Source organism: Triticum urartu, chromosome 3A (assembly GCF_056163025.1).
Source record: "Triticum urartu cultivar PI428250 chromosome 3A, HENAU_Tu73, whole genome shotgun sequence".
Taxonomy (NCBI): Eukaryota; Viridiplantae; Streptophyta; class Magnoliopsida; order Poales; family Poaceae; genus Triticum; species Triticum urartu.
This window is the reverse complement of record NC_141875.1, coordinates 160,263,972-160,283,954: the sequence shown is the minus strand read 5'-3', so window position 1 is coordinate 160,283,954 and position 19,983 is coordinate 160,263,972.

Below are 19,983 nucleotides of genomic sequence, written 5' to 3'. Positions count from 1 at the left end.
AATCATAGGAAGTGAGATGACATGCATCTCAATTCCTATAGAGAAAGAGATGCCATTTTATGCTTAGGATAGGAATTTTTCCATTTAGTCTAGGCTAATGTACTGGTAATTTGCTCTAAAAACTACAATAGTAACTAGTAGTACTGGTACATGCTCGTACTCAGACACACACACACACACACACTAACTACTAGTACTACTACTTCTCACATGCTGGCCAGACGTCGTCGTTCTCCTTCCCGGCTTTGTCGGCGACACCCCATCGTGCTTGGATCTCCGCCGACCTCTCCGCAGTAGCGCGTGCGTCCTTTTCTTTCTTGCGGCGGCGGGCCTCTCTTTTCTGGAGTGCTTTCTGACTTTTCCACTCCCTCTGTGCGGCTCTGGCCGCCTCTTGCTCTACCGCCCATTCGGCCTTGGCATCTTCAAATTCCTCCCACATAGTTGTGAGGTCGCGAGCGGCGATGAACTCGGCACGGCGGGATGCCATCGCTTCCCTACCATTTGGTCTGCGGTCGTGGGCGGCGAGGAACTCGGCGCGGCGGGATGCCATCGCTGCCTTACCGGTTAGTGTGCGGCGCGGTCGCATGAAAGACGCTTGGTGAGAGCTCTGGGGTGGAGTGGCCGGACAACCGTATAGTCCATTGGTTTGTCAAGAGCTCAAGGACAGAAGACGAAGCAAATTTGGATTCCCCTTCAATCCTGGTCATTTATTACCGAGTAAAATGCATTGGCGGTCATCGAACTTGTCTTGGTAGCTCACTTTGATCATTGTATATGAGATATGGTGATTATATGGTCACTGGCTCAGCGTATAGCTCCGTATTTGTCTGGTTGACCAGTCAAACAGTCCGCATGCGCCTCATCAGCTCGTGTTCTTTATCTATCTACGCGGGCCTACCTGTCAATGGAGAAAGAAATACTGTAAAAACCAAAATTATGCTAGAGTCTGGACCGCTTCCGGAGCCCACTCTCACCGCCCTGGCCCCTCAAGACGCCAGCTGCCCGCCGCATGCATGCATAGCAAGTAGTACTCCTTATGTGGAGGAGAGAGAGGCATTGACAAAGTCAAGGAGTGGGCTCTGCAAGAGCCCGTCTCTACACGTGCTCCTAGGTATAAAAAAATAATTCTAAAAAAGGCATAGAAAACAATTGTGTCTTAAAAAAGAAAGGTAAAAAACATTTGAGATGAAATAGATAGAGAGAAAGTGAGAAAAAGTTGTAACCTGGGCATTACATGAGGAAGGAGGGAGTGGTGCACATGCCAAGTTCACTGGGCTGCCGTGTTTCACACTCCTCCGTCGTAACAGTGGAGACAATAGCTTTCATCAAAAATAAACAATGAATACTCGTTGCTCATCCTCTATATCGGAAAGAATACTTTCATTCGCCGACATGTGGGACGTCGACCATCCTGGTCCACCTGCCGTGCACAAAATTATCCTGGTCTACCCCGGTCGTATCGCAGGCCCAACCTTTCACACTGTAAGTTGTTCGGACGAAGGAACCATCATGACTTCGTTGAATTCCGCTTATTCAAGAAAACTTACTATACCCGCAATACTGCTACCACACGCGAAGACTGGACGACATTGTACCACGTCATATCACTGAAACCCACTAGGCCAAACTAGCCCGCCTAGGTCATCTATTTTGGAACGGAGGGAGTACGTCTCTGCACTGCTATGATTTTGTGTTGCACGTCATATCACTGAAACCCACTAGGCCAAACTAGCACGCCTAGGTCATCGATCGCTAAGCCTACAATTTTAGGAGCTAGGGCTATTGGTCGATCGATGAGGGATAAGTATAAGCGTACCATGAGCTCATCAGCCCCAACGTTTCTCTTCGGTGAGTGTTTTGCAAGTACTATAGCTCGCACAGTAGCTAGCCTACTAACACCAAGAATCATCAAACAAGCCCTGCTGATATGATAAACAGTTCAAACTTACATCTAATCATGCCATATATTACATCAAAAGCTGGTGAGGATACATCTGTTTCCATAACTCGGAGAGGGTTCACATGATTCACTATCAAACAAAAGTAGCAAGATCCGCCCACACAAGACAGTGCACTAGACCTAATATGGTTTGATAACACGCATCGTTCTGGTAATTAAACATAGGGCAATGCAAACTACCCTGAAGGATTAGCGCGACCAACTATTTCTTGTCATCGATCTCTCGGGCAATGACCACAGCACGAAAATCGGCATGGGAATCAATTTCTGGGGCGATGTCCGCAGGACTGACCGTGACATCGGAATCGATCTCTGGGGCGATGTCCACAGGATGGACAGCGGCATCGGAATCGATCTCCGGGGCGATGCCAACATGACGGGCCACGACATCGGAATCATCAAGGACGTCCACCGGCACCTGCACAACCCTAACATATTAGCAAGCACATTGCAAATAATCAAAAACCACAACTATGGTAATAAGCCATTATTTTTTACCTTGTGCAGCTCACCGGGGGATCTCATCCCCGGGGGCCATCTCCTCGTCCTTGATGGGGGCCATCACCTTGCCAGGGGAATACTGCTTCTCAACGGCGACTATCTCCTCAAACTCGGTCTTGAGCCTCACATATGTGGCAATCAGAGTTCCTGGGATAGGCACAGTGGGGCCATTGTTGTTCTTCCAACTTTCTTTGAGGAGTTCGTCCGCCAACGTCCTCAACTCTTGGGCCAGTGCTTGTTTCTTGGAGTTCTTCGTCTCCATGGGTTGGCCCGCCAACATGGTCAACTCGTTGGTCGGTGCTCGCTTCCTGGACATCGCTGTCTCCAGTGGGTTGTCCGCTGGCAACTCTTTGCCTTGTGCTCCAGGATCCATCAATGAACTGACAAACAAAAAGCAATTGAAAGGAAACCACAATCGCAATGAAAACGGGAAAAGAATAGGATGTGAGAATCGGTCGGTGCTTCGCAAAAAGAAGATTCTTGGAATGAAAATATAGCAACATAACTGATTCGCCCACCTTTCCTTCGTTGGTATGGAAGAAAAATGGCAGAAGTGAGTAGCCTGGAGTGAGGTTTTCTTCAAGAAAGGGAAGAAAGGGCTTGAACGAGCGTTCCAGTGAAATGATGGTTGCTTCGTCCAGTCCAACTTGGAGGCCACCTTACGACTGCTGGTAAAGGTGTGCGTTTTGTGATATGACGGGTCATGACGGCCACACCGGGGTGACAGGTGAGTCTCGACAGTAGCACCTCGCTGTGATTTGGTGGATGGCACGCGGGCCGGATGCTTTGAAATGTCCCGCATGTAGATAGAGCGGCTAGTCATATACTCCCTCCTTTCCGGTTTATAGGGCTCAATTCAAAATTTTCACCAACCAAGGTAGATGGTGAGTGGTGGAATCCTTTTTGTAATTTGCAAAAGCACCCAATTAATGCTCTTGTTTTCTTCAAAAATGTATGTTTACCAATGTATTAATTGCAATGCATGCATGCATAAAGTACATGCATTGGCCAATTTTCTCTTAATACCCGCATGCAATTATTTAATGCACCTTGGAATCTAAACTTGTGATGGGGAACAACCAAATTGAGCCTTATAAAATGAAAAAACTAAGATTTTGAGATAAGCCCTATAAACCGGAAAGGAGGGAGTAGGAGTGCTCAATATTGTGCACCGCGACCAAGGCGGAGAGGAAAACAAGAGAACTACGTAATTAATGCATGAGTTTAATTAGGGTAGTTTTGTAAAGTACGAGATACATTTCTCCAATCGCAAAATGCCTTGGTTCATCAGATTTGATATTTGAGCCCTATAAACCGGAAGGGAGGGAGTACTGCACACGGTGTAGTCTAGTCACTTGTTGAAATCTCTAGAAAGGAAAATACTCCTTTCCGGTTTACAGGGCTATACTACTCCCTCCGTCTAGGTGTGTAAGTCATCTTATGAAAAACAAATACGTAGTCCCAAAACACTTAGGCGCGGTGCATTAACTTCTACCTTGTTTCTTGTTTCTTGACATATCAACCAATAAGAGATGAGAGGTGTGCATGCTTTTAATGACTTGCAATGGCTAGTTCATTGCATGCAATGCTATTAATTAGCAAATAAAGATTGGTGACCCCAGGAGGAAATGGTGCTAAGCGCTGGACCTATGTAGAATGAGTATCAACCAATGGATAATGGAGTTTAATTGTTAAACAATAGCAAGTTTGTCTCATGCAAGAGCCTGGCTAGTACTCCAAGGAACCGCACCACACGAGCGTTCGCAACTGCCACGTTCGGGTTGCGCTTGGCTCTTCGCCTCTTCGAGAAGACGAACAATGATGTTACTCCTACTTCTACAATATCGAATCCACTGCTGCATGTCCGTCCACCTCGTGCGGGAGGGATAGCGTGTAGCGAAAGCTTCTACTTACTGCTCCTGCCTTTGCGTCTATGACAGGTGGGCCCAATAGGTGGTTGGCCCTCTTGTCATGCAGCCAAAGGCAGGTGCAGTTAAGGCGCCGGAGCTCAGTCCGCGAGGGAGAGGGCGTTGTAGTAATCAAATTTCTCGGTCTTGTACGAGTTGATGAAGATAGGGGTCGCTTGCTTGCTAGGGTTGCTCACTACGTATATATAGGTCGGAGCCTCCGCGCTTGCTTGCTAGGGTTGCTCTATTCACACACTCTCATGCTCTCCAGATCTAAACAAGATAGGGGTAGTAACACTATCTTTCTCCCTTCAAAAAAACACTAGCTTTCTATCCTCACCGTTGGTTACAGATCCGGATGTATCCCCCTCCGCCGGTGAAGGGGAGGAGGGGCAGCGTTTAGGCCGTCGTCGACAGTGAGGGAGGAGACCCACTGCCGGCCGCACCGTTATCTCTGGTCGAGCGCCGGCGCGGGAGGTCCTCCGATCCCTTCGTCGTTGCCTGTGGGCGGATCCGGCCTCCTGCCACCCACCTATCCACATCTCGACGACCTTTAGGTATATCTTCGTTCAAAACCGCCTTAGCTCTACTTCCCCAGCTCGCTACGTCGCTGCATGTGCATCATTTTCTACCTCTCAGCCCCTCTCGATCGGATGGTCCAACATCACATTTTTTCTTCTTCTATTGTTAGAGGTAAAGCTACTTCATGGAGTCGAATCTTGTACTACTTGGTTCAAACAAGAAATAAAGTGGGGGTGGGGGAATTTAGTATGTACATCAGACTTGGTACAAACAGGAAGGAAAGGGGGTGAATGTAGTACAGACTGGTCATCCAACCGGTCTCTTGGTCGAAAAGGGAAATACAGGGGTAACGCTGTACACAGTGGTATGACCAGGACTAGATTTGCTATCCACACATAGGAGTAGGTGGCTAGAGTGAACAAAAATGGGACCAACCCAGATATGTTTCTTGGATGTTTGTTTCTCGGGGCAACAAACTATGAATCACCACTTTAAGCCCCTGTTTACGTACATGGTGCTGGACTGCTGGTGCACCCACTGTCCCATGCCCTTATACCAAATATTTAGGCTCTGTTCAAAATAAAGGGGCAGAAAACATAGGTCTTGATGAAAATAGAGGAATAGGAAAGGAATGTAGGTATAAAACTATGGAATAGCGAACCGGAGGAAACTCTCAAGAGAATGTGTTCGGATGGACTACGAAATGTACAGATTTGTTTTTTTAGAGTAGCATGCTTGGCAGTATGAGATGCTATTTGTTTATTCAGCTGCACAGTGACTAATCTTGTCCTCACCTCACGTACCACACATAGGTTGATTTTTTTATTCCGGCAACACAGCACAGCAACCTGTCTAATGCATGGCAGCGAGCGCCTGCCTCGGGCTTCCTCCCAAAAAATGAGCAGCGTGTGGATGTTTCTAATCCTATGGAATCAGTACTACCAGACCAGCTTTCCTATGAAACACTATTCACCTTTCCTGTTTTCCGAACGGTTGGAAGGGAAAGAATACCGTAGGAATATGTTCCTACGAAAATCCTGCACCAAACCTGTGAACCGAACGCAGCCTTAGCTGTTCTTAATCTAATGTCCCTGGTAAAAATGAAGCCATGCCACTGTTATAAGCCATGACAAGTTTAGCCAAATGTTTTTGCATGTAATCGTTTGAGACTCTAACTATTTCCTTTGTGCCTTTTTGTGCAAATAGGGATATCCAATTCACCTGGTTGCTGTTGTGACCTTTTGGTGCACTGCACAAAACTCTTCTTAAAAGAAGTGACTTTTGTGTTGTTTAACTGGAATGTCAGAATGGAACAGTTGGTTCATTTTGGTGGAACTGCACAAAGGGAGATTTGTGTTCCAATCCTCATCATCCATATTGGCGCCATAACCTTCCTTTAGGTAAGACTGATATTTAATGCATGTGTTCATCTCTATTTTCCGACTGCCATGAGAAAATAATGTTGTTTTTTACTAGTACACTTGTACTCCCTCACTGACAAAACCAATTCTGAATTAGAAGGCTAATCATGTACTTGGTTTCACCAATTGGTGAGGAGAAAGAGAAACAGAGCATGAAGAGGAAGAAGAAGAACAACAACAAACAGTGCCAAGGCGATCTTGCTGAAGCCAGAGGCCTCAAGTCGAGGCCATTCAAGGGCTCCGGCAATGACTACCTTACATGTGAGACGATCCTCCAGGGAGCCCTTCCACTTCTGTTGTCTCACTTAATTAATTAGGAGTACTTAAGTACCACTAATTTATTACTGCCTAATTTTCCTGTTGGAGTTAAACAAATCTTTAGTAGGACCCTATGCTGAATCATGTGCGTGTGTATGTTTGTCTATGGAGGTGAATCATGTGGTGGAGCAGGGAGGGAATATTATTAGTGTCATGACATAATAGTTCTATTGTTTTGCATGTCAATTTATTGCCATTGGTTCAATGAGGCAATGTTTTGCGTATTGTCCATCATGAATTTGATGCTACTGGTTGAGTAATATGCTAATGTCTTCCTATCCTTTCTCACTAAGCTAATGAAGGTTTCACCTTGTTCCTACTTGTGCAAACAGGGATCATGTTGTGCCAATCATACATTAAATGGAACTACACAAGACAATACAATGAACTGTATCCCAGCCAGTGCTTTAACTCTGTTGGAAGTTCTTGATAATCTTTCGATATAATCTCAGCACTGGTAAACAAGAGTGATTTCAACCATACATTTGAAGTGCACAAAAATATATACTATTGTGTGATTCCAGTGAGTGCTTTATCATCTCTTACGGGACTACATGAATAAGCTTTTTTTCTCAGGTTGGTACGGGCCTAAGGCCTTCATCCGTATTAATTTGTTGTCATCTCTATTTGTATCGTGCTACTGTCATGAGAAACTCCTTTATCTTTGCACATTAAAGTTTTGCAACCTATGATAAATGGCAATGCTTTGAGTGTTGAGTTGAGCTAATTGGCACTGATTAAATAAACTAATACCTCTCTTTAAGCAAGACCACTATGTTGCTAACTTTACCCATTAAGATAATGAGGGTGCTTCTATTTGTTAGTGTATGTTTCATCAACTAGTCCCACTATTACAGTAATCTCACTCTCTCAATATATGTGCCAACAGGGATGCTCGATTTTGGTGAAACTGCACAAAAACTTTGGGTGCTTCATTGCCTCGACAGCTTCCGTCCTTTCCTGTCAGTCCCTAATCTCCGCTTGCTTTCTTCCTTTGCTGTCAGTCGCTTGGCTTATCTCGGCTTCTAGTCAAAGGAAATAGTAATTGATATGCTACCTCACACAGGTTGGTACTGGTCTTTATCCTGATTATTGTGTCTGTCATATGTATTGGAAATTTGGTTATCAGCACATATGGTAGCGAACTATATGGCATGGAGTCTAAAGATTCCAGACAAGTTGGTTGACGCTTATATTCATCTGGCACTTAATCAGTATGCACACCAAGGATGCTCCATTTCAGTTGAACTGCACAAAAAATTTGGGTGGTTCATTTTCTCAACCGCCTCCTTTCTCGTCTGCAATGTAGAATTTTGGCGAGATACAGGACAAAGATGAGCCAGTAAACTGGTTGGATGAAAGTAATGGCCAAGTTGCTCAAACCTCCCTCGGCACGAGGCCACTATTTGAGGATAAACCTACAAGCCAAGTTCAGATTGTCTGTGCTGCCTCTTATGTACTCGAAAGTTTACTCGTACAAGAACTAACTTTAGCGGGAAGTACCTCCGATTGAACACCATTTACCAGTCCGTACCCTAGGTAATTAAAGTTCGTCCATGGATCATATTGGCTGTGATCTCAATCATTTGGATGCATAAACATACTAAACATGTGTATATCTGAATCTTTTTGTAAATTATGTATGAATATTGTAATGTGATCTATCAATAATTTGGATGCATAGATATGCTGAGCTTGTGTATACATGAATCTTTTGAGTTGTTGATTGTGAATGTTGGCTATGGATATGAACGTGTCCTGTGAACTTGAGTTTGATATGAATGTTTACCTTTTCTGTTGTATTTGTGTGTGAACTTGTTAGTATGCCTACTGTGGGGTATAAAACGCGGGTCTCTTATAAAAGTAATGCCGTGTCCAATTTATGTTTTCCCTTCTAACCACATTATATATATTTATATTATTACTATTATCGTATATTTTATAGAGACTTATATATACATTATAAAAACATCCCAACTTATAAAAGTAAATGTTTAACGGAAGTTGGCAAGGAAAATCCTGGTTGTTTTTGACTCACAGGCAAGGAAAATCCTGGTTGTTTTTGACTCACAGGCAAGGAAAATCCTGGTTGTTTTTGACTCACACACAAGGAAAATCCTGGTGATTGCGAAGATTTTAAGGACCAATTTAATAATAACGCGCTCATTTTTATTTTGAGCAATAACTCGCTAATTTCTTAAATATATATATAAAAAATGTGCCTCTTCGGTTTATTCTTTGATATTAACTGCTCCTTCTAACATAACATTATACGTATATATAACGAGCCCACCTAATACATGTATTTCAAGGAAGTGCAAATGGGCTGGGATTTCTTAGAAAATATAAATGGGCCTGATTGACGCGAAATTATTTGTTCACCCAGCCCAGCAAATGGACTGTACATTCTAGAAAACATGGGTTAAATATATGCCACATTTTTGCAGGCTGACATGTGGGCCAATAGGTCGAAGCCTACGCAAGGCGTTGTCAACTTGGTCAACAAATGATTGTGTCATCCACAGCCATTAGATTTATATCCAATGGCCAGCATGCACCTTCAATCTCTCGTCTTCTTCCTCCAGCGTCGCCGGGACCACCTGGTCCGGACTCCGGCAGCTAGCGGCTCTGCTTAGCACGCATCGCTGCGAAGTGCTACCCCACCGCCGGCCAGGCTATCCCTCCACCCCTCGACACCTCCTGTTATTCTCCACAGACTACAGCCCCACGCCGCAATAGAACCAGTTATAACCCTTCTCCTCCTCTCAATCTGTGACTCCACTACCGCGTTTTCCCATCTCCGAGTTGTTCCCGTCCGGGGCCTCGCCGTCGTCCACCGCCTCGCTGCATTCGGTGCGGCCTGGTCAACAAACGAGAGTCATCGGAAGAGGACTTTATGTGGAGAGCCTGACGGCTGGGACCCACGAGGTCCATGGTCGCACACAAGGAAAGTTCCTCCTTATTAAGCTGGAAAAAATGTTTCCTCCACCTGACAGCTGGGACCCACCAGTTGTATCTTCGCACAGAAGGAAGTGCCTCCTTGTTTTTCGAAAAAAATATTCATCCCGTTGACAGCTGGGACCTGTCAGATTTGGTGACTGACTTGTGGGCCTACTAAGCGGACGTGTACAATCAGTAGTATATTTCGTCTGTTTGCTGCTGCTGTTGTTTTCAATGTACAATTAGTAGTATATTTCGTCTGTTGGTTGAATAAATGTGTTGTTAGAACGACAAACACGATGTTTTGGAAGTCGTTGCACGGTTTGATCCTTTACTGCCCCATACCGTACGTAGCGCATACTATTTATCGTACAGAACACATTTTTTGTTGAAACTCGGAACACATTTTCCACTTGTTGATAACATGCAACCCACTGATGAAGGCCCAATAGAGAAGCCCATAATTAACTGGAAGGGAGGCTTTCACATGAATCAGGCCCAGGTACATGCTCATGGTCCCCTAAACATAAATAAATAAATAAATAAAGCTAAATGATCATGCACCAGTTCTTTGGGAAAATAGCTAGCCCAGTATTTCTTTTTGAAGAATACCCAAGCTAGGCCTATTTGTTTCCTCCGAATTATTGGGCTACAAATCTTTCAAGACGAGGAGGTATGCATTCCGGCTTGGCTTAAGAGTATGGTCAATGTCTGTTAAAAGTAATATCAAAAGGGGTTGAAAATTCCAAAAAAATTATAGCAAATGGGATATAAGTTTCTTTTTTTGTTTTTGTTCTTCACTGATATCTTATACGTATTTCATTGGATTTAACATGACACAGTACTAATTTATTTTTAAATTTGTTTTACTATGGCTATTAATTTTTGGATTAAGAATATTTTTTCCCCGGTAAAAATTTGCGAATTTTCAAAATTCCCCACATATTTAGTTAATTTTTTGACCCTGGTACTGACCAGAAAATGGCCAGCAATTCTAAAAATGGAAAACGGGCTGCAATAAATTCCATATGAATTAGAAAATGAGTAAAAACTATAAAAATAATAGCAAATGGGTTGTACACACCACAGATTTCGAGGTTGACTTGTTTACGAAAGGCTTTGTCAGTGAACATACGATTCTAGCAGCAGTTAGTGTTGGATGTCCATCCAACGGCCGACGTGCTTCTTTAATCTCTGATCTTCCTGCTCCAGCCGCCTAAACTAGCGCCGGCAGGACTGCCTGCTCCCTCCTCTTGTGGCCTGCTGTGATGCCGCGCAGGCTTCCCCGGCCCACCCTACTCCCTCCACTGGCCTGGCCGCACGCAATCAACTGCCTCCTTATTACGCGAAAAAAATGATTCCTCCCACTGACATCTGGGGCGCACCGGTTGGGAGGCTAACCTGTGGGCCTACTAAGTTGACACGTACGCAGGGCTTGTCAACTTAGTCAACAAACGATTCTAGGAGCAGTAACCGTTGGATTTGAATCGAACGGTCCTGCTGCTTCTTCAATCGCTGCTCTTCTTGCACCAGCCGCCCAAACCAGTGCCGGGGAGACCGCCTGCTCCTGCCTCCAGTGACCGGCTGTGCTGCCGATGAGGCGTCATCGCCCCCTACTACTCCCACCGCTAGCCAGGACCTGCGGCGGCGGCAGCCTCGCACCGCAGCCGAACCAGTGAACCCTCGTACTCCTGTCCGTGTGGGCATCCACTGCCGCGTCTTCCCCGGCTCCGCGTCGTCCCCTTCCTAGGCCTCGTCGTCGTCCACCGCCTTGGTGCTCTCGGCGCAGCGTGGTCAACGTGGTCAAGGAACGACTTCCATCGGACGTGGACTGTACGTGGAGAGGCTGACAGTTGGGTCCACCGCCGCAGCAAGGAAGTGCCTCCTTATTACATGCAAAATAATTATTCCTTCACCTGACAGCGGGGACCCACCGGACGGGCCACCGTATTTCGCCCCCCTGATTGCTGGGACCCACCAGCTACATCTTCGCAGGCAAGGAGTGCCTGACAATCGGGACCCACCTGGTCGAAGCGTACGTAGCGTTGACATTCTGGTCGCGAACGTGTACGTACATACTGGTCAATGTAGAGGCGCGCATGTGTCGTAGTAGAGGTGTGCACGTGTCGTAGTAGAGGCGCGCACGTAGCATGTACATGTACGTACAGCGACCAGGGTGCAAGAAAGAAAATATGGTCACGTATGTGTACATACGGGCGGGGTCTCGAACGCCTACTCGCGCATACGTACGGCGAGGGCTCGTGTACATGGCTGGGTCAGAACGGAGAAACAGCATCGTCGTCGTGTTCATGGGTCGGAATGGAATGCGTGGTCGTGTTCATCGGGAGGGCTTGGACGGAAGAGGCGATGGAAACGAGGCCTGGCGTACTGCACAACGAAGGAAACGGACCTCCTACGGTCGAAACGAGGGTCCTGTTGATCGGGAGGGGTGTGGCGTACCACAAAATGGAGGAAACGGACCTCCTACGGTCGAAACGGGGGTCCTGTTGATCGGGAGGGGTGTGTCATACCGCAAAACGGAGGAAATGGACCTCCTACGATCGAAACGGGGGTCCTGTTGATTGGGAGGGGTGTGGCGTACCGTAAAACGGAGGAAACGGACTTCTGTTGGAGCGCTACGGTCGAAACGGGGGTCCTGTTCATTGGGAGGGGTGTGGCGTACCGCAAAACGGGACTCCACGGGATACTGTTCATCTCCACCGCCGACCCCCTCCAGCCTCCACGAGCTACTGTTCATCCACCGTCGACCTCCTCCAGCCTCCACGGGCTCCTGTTCATCCAGCCTCCACCGCGCGCTACTCCACCGGCTACTGTTCAACCACCCCTCCACCGTCTACTGTTCATCCAGCCCTCCACACCACGGGGTCCTGTTCAACCACCCCTCCACCGTCTACTGTTCATCCTGCCCTCCACACCATGGGGTCCTGTTCATCCACCCCTCCACGGGCACCCCTCCACCGTCTACTATTCATCCAGCCCTCCACCACACCACGGGGTCATGTTCATCCAGAGGCAACGCCACCGCTCACTGTTCATCCAAACCCCCCCACAACGCTCACTGTTCATCCCATCGATCAGCTTCAGTTAGCAGCAGTAGCCAAGGAATCGCTCGATCGGGTTCAGTTAACAGCCATCGATCAATCGCTTAGGTTCAGTAACGCGTAGCCTGCAGTGCAATCGCTCGGGTTCAATTAGAGCCCAACGCCTCGCTCGGGTTCAGTTAGAGCCAACGCCTCGCACACATGCGCGTACGTGTACGAGAGAAACGCGCATCGCTCGGCCCCCGACCTCCCACCGTAACCGGGAACTCTCAGAAATTTTCCTCCCCCTCACTTCTACCATGGTATTTTCCGTCATGGACGGCCCAAAGAATGTCATGCAGTTGCGTCTCCGGCCCACCCAGGACGAAAAGCCCATTTTCTGTCATGATTTTTTGTCATAGAAGTAGGAGCCCACCACATCTATGATGATACCGGGTTTTGTCACAATTATCGTCATAGAAGTGTCATATGTATGACAGAAAAAATTTCGTTCGGTCCAAAATGTCACGGATGTGTCTTTTTTTTGTAGTGTATATTCCTCCCTCATAATAATTTTCAGTAGAATCATGATTGAGTTCAACAATATTACCATCACATAAAGCATTATTTTCATGATCTTCGAGCATAGAAATTTTACTACTCTCCACATAAGCAAAATTCTCCTCAGTCGGAATAGCGGGATGTGACGCCCCGAGACCGATGCGCCAGGTGTCTTCCAGTTATTCGTTGTTGTTGCCATGTCATTCGCTTGCGTGTTGCATCTTGTCATGTCATCATCCGCATTGCATCTGCATGTCTTCGAAATTTGCATCTGTCTGGGTTCCCCCAGTTCCGTCTGTTGTCCGTTCTGAGCCCAGACACACTTGCACGCGCCCGCGGCACGTCCGTAATAGTATTTTATAAGTGGCCGGAAAATGTTCTCGGATGGGGTTGAAAGTTGGTGTGTGGTCTTATTATAGTGTAGATAGATCGCCTGTCAAGTTTCATCGCATTTGGAGTCCGTTTGATGCCCCAACGGATAACTATAGCGGCAATATAGTCGGTCTAACGTCGGACGTTTTCGGTCTCCGGAAACAGTCGTCGGGCCTCTCTCTTTTCTCTTCTCTCAGCCTGAGGCCTTCCGCACAGCCCACTACCACTCACCATCAGGTCCTACCTAACCTCTCTCATCAGCCCGCGGCCCTCCTCGCGCGCGCGTCCGAAAATTGTCCCGGACCCGACCCGAGCAGTCGTCACCGTTGTGTCCGGATCATCGCCAAACATCTACAAAACATCACCGTTTTCTTATTTGGACTCCCTAGCCTATTTTTTTCCTGACCGTCCGATTTTGATCGGAGGGATGAGATAGCCCCTAACCTAACCCATGGTGTATATATTCATCCACCCCTAGTCCATTTTGGTCAAACCCTAGAAATTAGGAGGCTTTTCCCTTCACCCGCCGCCGCACTCTCCACCAAATCCCCTCTCGGGATCCTCCCAGATCTGATCCAGCCAACCACGCGCAGCCAACCCCCCTTCCTCGTTTTCAGATCCACCATCCATCCCTTCGATCCATCTCCAGTCAACGACCGCCAACGCTCAAATCCCACAGGAGCCCGAGCTCCACCTCCTCGCCACCATCCCCGCCTCCTGGATCCTCACGTCATCGGCGCCCTACCTGGACCTCGCCGGAGCTGCCAGCTAACGAGGACAACCCCGCGCCCCTGTCTTCCTTCTTCCCATGCTCCTGTTCCTCCTTCCCTCACACGCCTCTCTCTCTGTCTGTCTTCCTCGTCGTCGCGCAACCTTGCCTCCACCCAGAAGCAGCAGGTCGCCATGCCTCTCCTCTCCCTATCTTCCTATCATCTACTTCTCTGAACTTCTCCTTGTTTCTCAGTATAGGAAGCGGCCATGGCGCCCCTGCATCTCAAAAACTCACGTGCCGCCAATCCCTGGAGATGGCCAGATCCAGTCTGGATTGACCTCCCGGGCCCACAACCCGCAGTCGCCGCGCCTTCTTCCTCTGTTTTTGTTCGAGCAAGGGAGATGAGCGCGTGCCTGCAACCTCTGCATCACGGTGCTACGCCTCGCTCGACCTTCGTTGACCGCGTCCTCGACCGCGCCTCTCCCAGCTGCGTGGGCTGCAGCCACGCAAGATCGATCTTGGCCCAGCGCCAGATCGCGCCAAGGCCCAGCGCTCGGCCTACCGGCCCAGCATCGCCCCCTGCCGGCCTCTCCTCTGCACCAGCGGGCCTTGGCCCATGATGAGCCACCCACATCCCAACGCCCCTCCTTTTTCCTTACCTGTTGGTCCAGTTCAGTTTCAGCCCATGAACGTTTTTTTCCTGGACGAATTTAACCATATTTCCAGAGATAGCAGGTTTTGCAGAAAACCCCCTAGACTTCATGCATCTAATAACTAATTAACCGTGCATCGGATCTAAATAAATTATATATGAAACTTGCTTAGTTTTTCATCTAGTTTCATAATATGTCATTTTCATGCATGTTTAAAATGATGTTTGCTTTAATTTTCTCAAATAACTTGTTAAAATGATTTAATTCATAACTAAATAACCACAGCTTGGATCTAAATAATCTTTATATGTAAATGGGGTGGAAAATGCCTAGTTTAACATGGTGCACTTTTCTTGCATGTTTAATAACTCTAAAATTGTGTTTAGGGCAGAATAGTACCAAACCTCAAAATATGCATATGGGGTTTTACCGGAATTGTTGTTCGTTGTTTCCGGCCTCATTTAAACTTGCCTAGATAGGTAGTTTTCATTTGCTTCACTCCTTTCCATGTTAATCAACATTTAATATTGTTGGGGTACATAAACGAGATCGATCTAAATAACTTATCGTGGTGTTTCATCAATATGCAACGCCACTTAATTTGTAGGATTGTTTGTGCACTTTGCCATGCCATGCTTCATTAAACCGGACATGCATCATACTTGGTTGTGCATCATGATATGTGATGGTTGTTTACTATGTTGTTTTCTCCTTTCCGGTGTTGCTTCTTCGGGTTGGTTCCGATAACGTCGCGTTTGTGAGGATTCGTTCGACTACGTCCGTTTGTCTTCTTCATGGACTCGTTCTTCTTCCTTGGGGGATCTCAGGCAAGATGACCATACCCTCGAAATCACTTCTATCTTTGCTTGCTAGTTGCTCGCTCTTTTGCTATGCCTATCCTGCGATACCTACCACTTGCTTATCATGCCTCCCATATTGCCATGCCAAGCCGCTAACCCACCTTGTCCTAGCAAACCGTTGTTTGGCTATGTTACCGCTTTGCTCAGCCCCTCTTATAGCGTTGTTAGTTGCAGGTGAAGATTGGAGCTTGTTCCATGTTGGAACATGGATATTTTGTTGGGATATCACAATATCTCTTATTTAGTTAATGCATCTATATACTTGGTAAAGGGTGGAAGGCTCGGCCTTTTGCCTGGTGTTTTGTTCCACTCTTGCGGCCCTAGTTTCCATCATATCGGTGTTATGTTCCTGGATTTTGCGTTCCTTACACGGTTGGGTTATAATGGGAACCCCTTGACAGTTCACTTTGAATAAAACTCCTCCAGCAAGGCCCAACCTTGGTTTTACCATTTGCACTAAGAACCTAGCCTTTTCCCTTGGGTTTCGCGGACTCAAGGGTCATCTTTATTTTAACCCCCCCCCCCCCCCCCGGGGGCCAGTGCTTCTCTAAGTGTTGGTCTGAACTGAGTAGACTGCGGGGCCACCTTGGGGAAACTTGAAGGTTGGTTTTACTTGTAGGATGTCTCATCCGGTGTTGCCTTGAGAACGAGATATGTGCAGCTCCTTTCAGGATGTCAGTGCATTGGGCGGTCTTGCTGGACTTGTTTTACCATTGTCGAGGATGTCTTGTAACCGGGATGACGAGTCTGATCGGATTGTCTTGGGAGAAGGAATATCCTTCATTGACCGTGATAGTTTGTGATGGGCTAAGTTGGGACACCCCTGTAGGGATTTGAACTTTCGAAAGCCGTGCCCACGTTTATGGGAAGATGGGAATTTGTTAATGTCAGGTTGTAGAAAACCTGAAACATAACTTAATTTAAAATGCACCAACCGCGTGTGTAACCGTGATGGTCTCTTTCCGGTGGAGTCTAGGAAGTGAACACGGTGTTGGAGTTATGTTTGACATAGGTTGTTCTAGGATCACTTCTTGATCATAGTTTCTCGACCGTGCTTGGCCTTCTCTTCTCGCTCTCTTTTGCGTATGTTAGCCACCATATATGCTAGTCGCTTGCTGCAGCTCCACCTCATACCTTTTACCCTACCTATAAGCTTAAATAGTCTTGATCGCGAGGGTGTGAGATTGCTGAGTCCCCGTGACTCACAGATACTTCCAAAACCAGTTTGCAGGTGCCGATGATACCGTGCAGGTGACGCAACCGAGCTCAAGGAGGAGCTCGATGAAGTTTGTGTTCGCTATGTTGTTCTGTTTCCAGTTGATCAGTAGTGGAGCCCAGTTGGGACGATCGGGGATCTGTGTAGCATTTGGGGTAGTCTTCTTTTATTTTGGTTCCGTAGTCGGACCTTGATTGTATCTGGATGATGTAATGCTTTATTCATGTATATTGTGTGAAGTGGCGATTGTAAGCCAACTATGTATCTCTTTCGCTTATGTATTACATGGGTTGTGTGAATATTACCTCACTTGCGACATTGCTTTCAATGCGGTTATGCCTCTAAGTCGTGCTTCGACACGTGGGAGATATAGCCGCATCGAGGGCGTTACACGGGATGACTAGTTCCTAAAGCTGAAACTCTTCCAAACCTGCTTTAGAGAATAGTATTATTCATACTCCAAAAGATATAAGTGAAGTTCATGGAGCGTTCTACAATTAATATAGACTAACCAATATCCAAGCTCAAAATATATAAGTGAAGCACACGAAGCATTCTATAAAACCATACTCAAAAGATTTAAGTGAAGCACAAAGAGCAATTCTATATGATCATACTTAGAAGATATAAGTGAAGCACATGAAGTATTTTATAAATTTATGAAGGGGTCTCATACTAGCATGGTTCTTAAAGAGAAAGAAAAATGCAACAGGACACAAATCATGTGAACAAAACAAAAACCGAGGTATACCGATAATTGTTGAAGAAGAAAGATGGCATGCCAACCAGGGAATCCCCAAGCTTAGATGCTTGAGTATCATTAGAATATTTGGGGTGCCTTAGGCATCCCCAAGCTTGAGATCTTGCCTCTCTTTATTATTCTCACATCGGTAACTCCTTGTTCTTCGAACACTTCATCCACACAAGACTTTAACAAAAACTTTGTGAGATCCGTTAGTATAATAAAGCAAATCACTACCTTTAGGTACTGTTTCAAACTCATTACAATTTCATATTAGAACTATATCTACTGTATTCCAACTTCTCTATGGTTCAGACCCTCCGATACTAGCCATAGATGCATCAAAATAAGCAAACAACACACGAAAAACAGAATCTGTCTAAAACAGGACAGTCTGTAGTAATCTGGAGCTTTAGAAACTTCTGTAACTCCAAAAATTATGAAATAAATTTTACAATTTGAAAATTTTGTACAGAAGTAATGTGAAAAAAGTTTCAGACCCATTTTACTTTCCAGTAAAATATGTAAAATCACGCGCTACAGACAAAGTTTCTGTTTTTTGTTATGCACATAGTAAACAAGCAATCTAATCATCCTAAAACCAAAGCTTGGCACAATATTTTTATAATACAATGGATATATATAAGGGGATAATTATTTACATAGAAACTTCCATGAAGAATTCTACATTGTTTCCGTGATCATGAACACTAGTGCTCAACGTCGACCCTCACTTCTTCAATGCATAACTTTCCAATCACTTCTCTTTTTGAAAAACATTTTAGGTATGAGAGGCAAGCAATTTTTTTGTATTTTCATTATTTAAAAAAAAATTGTATGTTTCACCCACAACTAAACAGAAACAAAGAAGGAAAAAACAAAATCTATGTAGTGAAGAAAGCAAACAAGCACACACGAGAATATCAACCCCGCGCTATTGCTCCCCGGCAACGGCGCCAGAAAAGAGCTTGATAATCCCCAAGTGTAGGGATTCATTGTAGCAATTTACAAAGGTGGAAGTGAAAAGTATGGAGTGTCGAACCCTATCTGCCACTGATACGACTCTACGTACACCGAACGTTTGCTTCTAACTAGCAACGAGAAATAAAACTATGTTGTGGGTATGAAGTGGATAACTTTGCATGATAGCGGAGAGCTAAAATATGCAAGTAGGGGTTGTTATCATAAAGTTAGAATATATTACTAAATATTATAAATAGCGAGTGTGGAATAATGATGGATCAGTGTGCGGAATTGTCTTAGGCAATTGTTAACAAGACCGATAGTCGTCATTGCAATTTAATATGAGGGAGAGGCATAAGCTAACATACTTTATATACTTGGATCATATGCACTTATGATTGGAACTCTAGCAAGCATCCGCAACTACTAAAGATCATTAAGGTAAAACCCAACCATAGCATTAAAGCATCAAGTCCTCTTTATCCCACACGCAACAACCCCCTTACTCGGGTTTGCGTTTTAGTCACTCACCAACCCACTATAAGAGAATCATGAACGTATTGCAACACCCTACAGCAGGAATCCCTCACGCTTGCGCGACACGGAGGGAACCATAGGACAGCACCAAAGTAAAACATACAACTCATACCAATCTAGATCATCAATCAACCCAAAGACAAAGGATATCTACTCAAAACATCATAGGATGGCAACACATCATTGGATCATAATATGTGGCATAAAGCACCATGTTCAAGTAGGGATTACAGTAGGGTGCGGGAGAGTGGACCGCGTAAAAGAGATGAGGATGGTGATGATGATAGTGATGTTGATGAAGACGATCACCACGGTGATGATTCCCCTCCCGATGGCACTCTGGTGCCACCGAGAGAGAGGAGGAGAGGTTCTCCCCCTTGTGCTTCCTACTCCATGGCCTCCCCCCTAGATGGGGAGAGGTTCTCCCTTTGGTCCTTGGCCTTCATGGTGATGATGGACCCTCCGGGATTCTCCTCCATGCCCTCCGATGATGATGGCCCCCTCCGGGAGGGTGCCAGAGAGGGCCTAGATTGGTTTTTGGTGGCTACGGAGGCTTCTAGCGGCGGAACTCCCGATCTAGGTTATTTTCTGGAGGTTTCTGTATTAATAGGAATTTTTGGCGTCGGTCTCACATCAAGAAGGTGCCCGAGTCATCCACGAGGCAGGCCCACGCGCCTGGGGGGGTGGGCACGCCCCCACCCTCGTGGACGGCCCGGGACTCTTCTGGCCCAACTCTTTTACTCCGGGGTCATCTTTT